Source organism: Monodelphis domestica, chromosome 7 (genome assembly GCF_027887165.1).
Source record: "Monodelphis domestica isolate mMonDom1 chromosome 7, mMonDom1.pri, whole genome shotgun sequence".
NCBI classification, from domain to species: Eukaryota; Metazoa; Chordata; class Mammalia; order Didelphimorphia; family Didelphidae; genus Monodelphis; species Monodelphis domestica.
This window is the reverse complement of record NC_077233.1, coordinates 221,803,871-221,812,373: the sequence shown is the minus strand read 5'-3', so window position 1 is coordinate 221,812,373 and position 8,503 is coordinate 221,803,871.

Genomic DNA, 8,503 nt, shown 5'->3' with positions numbered 1-8,503 from the left:
AAAAAAACTCAAAAAAAAGTTAGCTCAAGTTTCACCTTTTCCAGAGACCCTTCCCTGTCCTCAATGCCAGTATCTTCTGTCTGAAATTTCTTTGAAGTTAACCTTTTTTTTTTTACAAAGTATTTTTTTTTTATTTTAATATATTTTATTTGGTCATTTCCAAGCATTATTCGTTAAAGACATAGATCATTTTCTTTTCCTCCCCCCCCCACCCCCCATAGCCGACGCGTAAGTCCACTGGGCATTAGATGTTTTCTTGATTTGAACCCATTGCTTTGTTGATAGTATTTGCATTAGAGTGTTCATTTAGAGTCTATCCTCTGTCATGTCCCCTCAACCTCTGTATTCAGGCAGTTGCTTTTTCTCGGTGTTTCCACTCCCATAGTTTATCCTTTGCTTATGAATGGTGTTTTTTTCTCCTGGGTCCCTGCAAGTTGTTCAGGGACATTACACCACCACTAATGGAGAAGTCCATTACGTTCGATGATACCACAGTGTGTTTGTCTCTGTGTACAATGTTCTCCTGGTTCTGCTCCTCTCGCTCTGCATCACTTCCTGGAGGTTGTTCCAGTCTCCATGGAACTTCTCCACTTTATTATTCCTTTTAGCACAATAGTACTCCATCACCAACATATACCACAGTTTGTTCAGCCATTCCCCAATTGATGGGCATCCCCTCATTTTCCAGTTTTGGGCCACCACAAAGAGCGCAGCTATGAATATTTTTGTACAAGTCTTTGTGTCCATTATCTCTTTGGGGTACAGACCCAGCAGTGCTATGGCTGGGTCAAAGGGTAGATATTCTTTTGTCGCCCTTTGGGCATAGTTCCAAATTGCCCTCCAGAATGGTTGGATCAGTTCACAGCTCCACCAGCAATGAATTAATGTCCCTACTTTGCCACATCCCCTCCAGCATTCATTACTTTCCTTTGCTGTTATGTTAGCCAATCTGCTAGGTGTGAGGTGATACCTCAGAGTTGTTTTGATTTGCATCTCTCTGATTATAAGAGATGTAGAACACTTCTTCATGTGCTTGTTAATAGTTTTGATTTCTTTATCTGAGAACTGCCTATCCATTTCCCTTGCCCATTTATCAATTGGAGAATGGCTTGATTTTGTGTACAATTGATTTAGCTCTTTATAAATATGAGTAATTAAACCTTTGTCAGAGGTTTCTATGAAGATTTTTTCCCAATTTGTTGTTTCCCTTCTGATTTTAGTTATATTGGTTTTGTTTGTACAAAAGCTTTTTAGTTTGATGTAGTCGAAATTATTTATTTTACATTTTGTGATTCTTTCTATATCTTGCTTGGTTTTAAAGACTTTCCCCTCCCAAAGGTCTGACATGTATACTATTCTGTGTTTACCCAATTTACTTATGGTTTCCTTCTTTATGTTTAAGTCACTCACCCATTTTGAATTTATCTTGGTGTAGGGTGTGAGGTGTTGATCTATTCCTAGTCTCTCCCACACTGTCTTCCAATTTTCCCAGCAGTTTTTATCGAATAGTGGATTTTTGTCCCAAAAGCTGGGATCTTTGGGTTTATCGTATACTGTCTTGCTGAGGTCGCTTTCCCCCAGTCTATTCCACTGATCTTCCTTTCTGTTTCTTAGCCAGTACCAAATTGTTTTGATGACTGCTGCTTTGTAATATAGTTTTAGGTCAGGGACTGCAAGGCCCCCATCATATGTGTTTTTTTTCATTATTTCCCTGGATATCCTTGCTCTTTTGTTCTTCCAAATGAACTTTGTTATGGTTTTTTCTAAATCAGTGAAGAAGTATTTTGGTAGTTCAATGGGTATGGCACTAAATAGATAAATAAGTTTGGGTAGGATGGTCATTTTTATTATATTGGCTCGTCCTATCCATGAGCAGTTAATGTTTTTCCATTTGTTCAAGTCTAGTTTTAGTTGTGTGGCGAGTGTTTTATAGTTGTGTTCATATAGTTCCTGTGTTTGTCTTGGGAGGTAGATTCCTAGGTATTTTATTTTGTCTAAGGTGATTTTGAATGGGATTTCTCTTTCTAGTTCTTGCTGCTGAGCTGTGTGGGAGATATATAGAAAAGCTGATGATTTATGTGGGTTTATTTTGTATCCTGCAACTTTGCTAAAGTTGTTGATTATTTCAATTAGCTTTTTGGTTGAATCTTTAGGATTCTTTAAGTAGACCATCATGTCATCCGCAAAGAGTGATAACTTGGTCTCCTCCTTGCCTATTTTGATGCCTTCAATTCCTTTATCTTCTCTAATTGCTACTGCTAGTGTTTCTAGTACAATGTCAAATAGTAGAGGTGATAATGGGCATCCTTGTTTCACTCCTGATCTTATTGGGAATGCATCTAGTTTATCCCCATTGCAGATGATATTAGCTGTTGGTTTTAGATATATACTGTTTATTATTTTTAGGAATGACCCTTCTATTCCTATGCTTTCTAGTGTTTTTAATAGGAATGGGTGTTGTATTTTATCAAAGGCTTTTTCTGCATCTATTGAAATAATCATGTGATTCTTGCTAGTTTGCTTGTTGATGTGGTCAATTATGTGGATGGTTTTCCTAATGTTGAACCAGCCCTGCATCCCTGGTATGAATCCTACTTGATCATGGTGAATGATCCTTCTGATCACTTGCTGGAGTCTTTTTGCTAGTATCCTATTTAAGATTTTTGCATCTATATTCATTAGGGAGATTGGCCTATAGTTTTCTTTCTCTGTTTTTGACCTGCCTGGTTTTGGAATCAGTACCATGTTTGTGTCGTAAAAGGAGTTTGGTAGAACTCCCTCTTTGCTTATTATGTCAAATAGTTTGTATAGTATTGGGATTAACTGTTCTCTGAATGTTTGATAGAATTCACAGGTGAATCCATCAGGCCCTGGGGACTTTTTCTTAGGAAGTTCTTTGATGGCTTGTTGGATTTCAATTTCTGATATGGGATTATTTAGGAATTCTATTTCCTCTTCTGTTAGTCTAGGCAGTTTGTATTTTTGTATATATTCATCCATTTCTCCTAAATTGGTGTATTTATTGCCATATAATTGGGCAAAGTAATTTCTAATGATTGCCTTAATTTCCTCCTCATTGGAGGTGCTGTCCCCCTTTTCATCTTTAATGCTGTGAATTTGCTTTTCTTCCTTCCTTTTTTTAACTAGATTGACCAGTACCTTGTCTATTTTGTTTGTTTTTTCAAAGTACCAGCTTCTTGTCTCATTTATTAAATCAATAGTTCTATCACTTTCGATTTTATTAATTTCTCCCTTAATTTTTAGGATTTCTAATTTGGTTTTCTGCTGGGGGTTTTTAATTTGATCGCTTTCCAGTTTTTTCATTTGCATTTCCAATTGATTGATCTCTGCTCTCCCTTGTTTGTTAATATAAGCATTCAGGGATATGAATTTACCTCTGATTACCGCTTTGGCTGCATCCCAAAAGGTTTGGAAGGATGTTTCGCGATTGTCATTTTCCTCGATGAAATTATTAATTGTTTCTATGATTTCTTCTTTAACTAAACGGTTTTGGAGTATCATATTGTTTAATTTCCAATTGGTTTTAGATTTGGTTTTCCATGTACCATTACTAATCATTATTTTTATTGCCTTGTGATCTGAGAAGGCTGCATTCATTATTTCTGCTTTTCTGCATTTGTGTGCTATGTTTCTGTGACCTAATGTATGGTCAATTTTTGTGAATGTGCCATGTGGTGCTGAGAAGAAGGTGTATTCCTTTTTATCCCTATTTATTTTTCTCCATATGTCTATTAATTCTAATTTTTCTAAGATTTCATTCACTTCTTTTACCTCTTTCTTATTTATTTTTTGATTTGATTTATCTAAATTTGATAATGGTTGGTTTAAGTCTCCCACTAGTATGGTTTTATTGTCTATTTCTTCCTTCAATTCTCCTAGTTTCTCCATTAGAAATTTGGGTGCTATATTATTTGGTGCATACATATTGATTAATGATATTTCCTCATTGTCTATAGTCCCTTTTAACAAAATATAATTACCTTCCCTATCCCTTTTGATCAGGTCTATTTTTGCATTGGCTTTATCAGATATCATGATTACCACTCCTGCCTTCTTTCTATCAGTTGAAGCCCAGAAGGTCTTACTCCATCCTTTAATTATGACCTTGTGGGTGTCAACCCGCCTCATGTGTGTTTCTTGAAGACAACATATGGTAGGGTTTTGGATTCTAATCCATTCTGCTATTCGTCTACGTTTTATGGGTGAGTTCATCCCATTCACGTTCAAAGTTATGATTGTCATTTGTGGACTCCCTGGCATTTTGATTGCCTTCCCTAATTCTAACCTTTTCTTCTTCGGCTCTACCTTTTAGTCCAGTGATTTACTTTGAAACAGTCCCCCTTGTCCCCTCCCTTGATGTTTCCCTTTTTAGTCCCTCCCTTTTTGTTCCCTCCCCCTCCCCCCTCTCTTTCCCTCCCTTTTTGTTCTCCCTCTCCCCCTCCCCCCCTTGGTTTTCCCTTCTCCTTACCCTTGTTGGGTAAGATAGAATTCAAGATCCCAATGGATCTGGATGTTTTTCCCTCTCAGAGCTGATTTCCCTGAGATTGAGGTTTAAGTAACCCCCCCCCCCCCCTCTCTTCCTCTCCTTCTTATAGGAGTTTTCTTCCCCTCCCCTTCCCATGTGAATCTTTGTGTGAGAATGATTATTCTATTTGGTCTTTCTTTACCCCCTATTTATACATTACATTTTCCCCACATGTTAGTATACATAGGTTGATATAAATGTAGTCCTTATAGAAGAGTCTTTTATATTATCTTCTGTCTGCTCTGTATTTTGTATTTTGGCTCCATAGAATGTGTCCAAAGTCGCCCCTTTCTTCTTATTTTTCTTGGTATTTTGGGGCTTCTGTGGTTCTGTGGAGTTTGCCATTTCTGAATGTGGAGGATTAGTTTTTCTTGTCTCTTTCTGGTGTTCAGGGGCTTTAGTCCTGGGCAGATAGTTCTATGAGCTTTCCCTGGGTTAAACTGAATATGCCTCACTGGAACTGGAATGGAAGGGTGGGACCACGAGGCCACACTCTCCCCCCGGCTCGCTTTCCGGAAGTTGCCTTCAGAATCGCTGGCCGTGAGGCTGTTTCGTTGGCCTGCGGGGGGGATGGGCTGCCGCTTCCCCAAGCTCCGAGAGCACAGACTTTCACTGAGACTTGGATAGCAGGATCCAGCCCGTGAGGCTGTCTTGCCCGCCCTGAGGGTTGCTGTTGTTTTGACCAGCTCTCTGCAGCGGAAGCCCCAGGCAGTAACTTTCACTGGGACTCGGGTAGAAGGCCCTGAGGGTTCTGCTCTCTGAGCCCGGCCGGGCTGCGGCTTCCGGGAGCCTTGGACTCTGCGCTCCTACCCCTGAGGTCCGAGTGATCTCGGGTTCTGGCTTTTAAGGGGAGCCGTACCTTTTGAACCGGGTCCAGGTCCAGGAGGAGGGTTCCCAGGGTCTGTGCTGTTGATCGTTTTGAATTTCGGCGCCTTAGGAGCTTATCGTTTGAGATCGGTCGGGAAGGGTTTTCAGGAGATCTGAGCTTTAGCTTTCTCTAAGCCGCCATCTTAACCCATACCTGAAGTTAACCTTTTTATATAATGTGTGCGTACACCTGCAGACACATACTTTGTTCTTGTTCAGTTATTCAATCAGTTCTGACTCTCTTCATGACCCCATGGACTGTAGCTATCTGTCACGTTTTCTTGGTAAGGATATGGAATGGTTTTCCATTTCCTTCTCTGATGGATCCAGTGGATCCTTTTGTCAGGCAGAGGTTAAATGACTTGCCCAGGGTCCCATAGTTTGGAAGTGTTTGAAGCTAGATTTGAACTTGGGTCTTCCTGATGCCAGGCCCAGTACTCTATATTCTAAACTATTGAGTCAGGAGGATGTGGGTTCAAATCTGCCTGAGATATTTTCTAGCTGTGTGTGTGACCCTGGGCAAGTCACTTAACCCCCATTGCCTAGTCCTTACCGCTCCTCTGCCTTGGAACCAATATATAGCTTTGATTCTAAGACAGAAGGTAAGGGTTTAAACATTTTTTAAGCTCAGATGAATTATCTACAAAACTCATTAACTCTTTTACTCATTATATACACCATCACCCCAACAGTTCACTCTGGACAAACCCCTACATTTAGAATATGACTAGGTTTCCAAAGATATTGCGTGCCAGCATCTTAACTCCCATATAAGTATTCAAAATGCCAATGGAAATTTTCAGGTTTGATACAGTCTTTATTCTACCTTATGGAAAATGTAAAGAATTAATAGTCTGGGGTCTAATGATAAATGTTGGAGGGGATGTGAGAAAATGGGGACACAAATACACAGTTGGTCAAACTGTGAACTGATGCAACCATTTTGGAGAGCAATTTGGAACTGCACCCAAAGAGTTCTAAAACTCTATATACCTTTTAGTCCAGCAATATCACACTATTAGGTTTGTTTCCTAAGGTAACCAACAAAAAAGTAAAAGAACCCATATGGTTTAAAGTATTTATAGCAGTTCTCTTTCTGGTGGCAAAGAACTGGAAATACTGAAGAATGGCCAGATAAATTGGGGCATATGATTGTGATGGAATACGACTGCTCCATAAGAAATGATGAGCAGGTTAATTTTTTAAAAACATGAAAAAGACCTATATGAAATGAAGAGTGAAATGAGTAGAACTGAGAGAACATTTTATATACAGCAGAAATGTTTGAAAGATGACTTGTGGATGTCTGCCTCCAGAGAAATAAGTGATAAATAGAAAGAGGTAAGGCATAATTTTATGTATATCTTTTTGTCAAATGATGCTTTCTCTAGTGTAGAAAAGGAGGGGAGGGAGATAACTGGGAATTTTAATGCAAGAAACAAATTTTTAAATAATTGTTTTAAAAGAATTATGAGTCCCATAAGCAAAGCAGAAAACCCATAAAGGTTTCACAATAGCTCAAAAAGAATCCATCCCATTTTCCCCACGGTTATAATGCACTTTGGAGCCTTCCTGGAAGAAAAGCATACTTTTGACTACTACAAAGGCAACCTCTTCCCTTCAGAACCCTGATAACTTTACAATATAAGTGTTTAGGGAAGGGTGATAAGTTATTTAAGTGCAAGAACTTGGTTTCAATTAAACCATTTGGCATTTTGAGCCAAGCTGTTTCTCATTCTTCAAAAATCCTCTCTTGACCTTACTGTAGCTATAATCCTATAGACTTTCTCCTTTTCATAGTACAACTCTTAGAACAAGCTATTGAGTTTCACTATTTCCATTTCCTCTTCCCTTACTCACATCTTAATCCTTTGCAATAGTTTCAATTCTTATTCCTCAGTTGAAACTATTCTCTCCAAAGTTATCAAAGATTGTTTAGAAAAACTTTGATATCTTGTTTTTATATCACTTTTCTCTCCCTATGTGTTCTTGCCCCAGAAAGTCACCTCTTTTTAACAAATAAAAGGAAGGGGGAAATAAAGTGTGGGGGAAATCATCCAGCAATATTACCCAATAAATCCATTAAGTCTAATGGTCCATATTCAAGTGTTCCTCACCCATATTTGCAAAGGAGAGAGGTGCATTTTATGGCTCTTTTTCAGGACTCATCTTGGTGATTAGAAAGCATTGTTTCATATACTGTCTTATCCATTTAGATGACTGTAGTTACTGTGTGTCTTATCCTCCTGGTTCTTACTACACCTTGCATCCATTTGTGTCTTCCCATGCTTCTCTGCTTTTTTCACTTTTAGTTTCTTACTACAGCAGCATTCCATTACTCTCTTATACCACAATTTGTTTGGTCATTCTCTAATGGATGGGCATTTCCCATTTCCATTTTTTTTGTTACTATAAAAATGGAGTCCAACTGATCTCCCTGCCTTCAACTCTTCCTCCAAACAACTGCCAAAATGTTTTTCTAAGATAGTCAGTTTCCATGTTACTCTACTATTCAATAATCCCTCCATATTCAATGACTTGTTATTGCCAGGATCAATACAAACTCCTTTTTGGCATGGAGGTGGACATGCACACACTTAGCACGGCTCTTCTCTGACTTTTCCAGTTTCCTTATATGGTGTCCCAAAACTTAAAATGGCACAAAGACTTCTAGGACACCCTATAACATAATTCCCTTTCACTCTATGGTCCATCTAAACTAGCCTTAATGCTGTTTCACCTGACATTCCAAATCTCCTATTTCTCCATCTTTTCACAGACCATCCCTGCCCCCCTCATCCATGCTTACAACGTACACCCCTTCTCTTGGCGCTGAGTTTCATTGAAATATTGGCTCAAGCATCCCTTTACTTGAGGCCATTCTTGATCTGCCCTCCCACCATTTTTTTTAAATTTGTGTAAAGTTTCTACTTTCCTTCAGCATTGTACTTGGTTTGGACTCCAGGAGGCAAGATGCCCCACTCAGGATAATCTGATTATTTGAAATCTCACCACCATGCTGACTAACTCAGTTTTGGATACTCAACACCTTTCCAACTCAACTCTCAATATTATCTGCCTTCTTGGAAT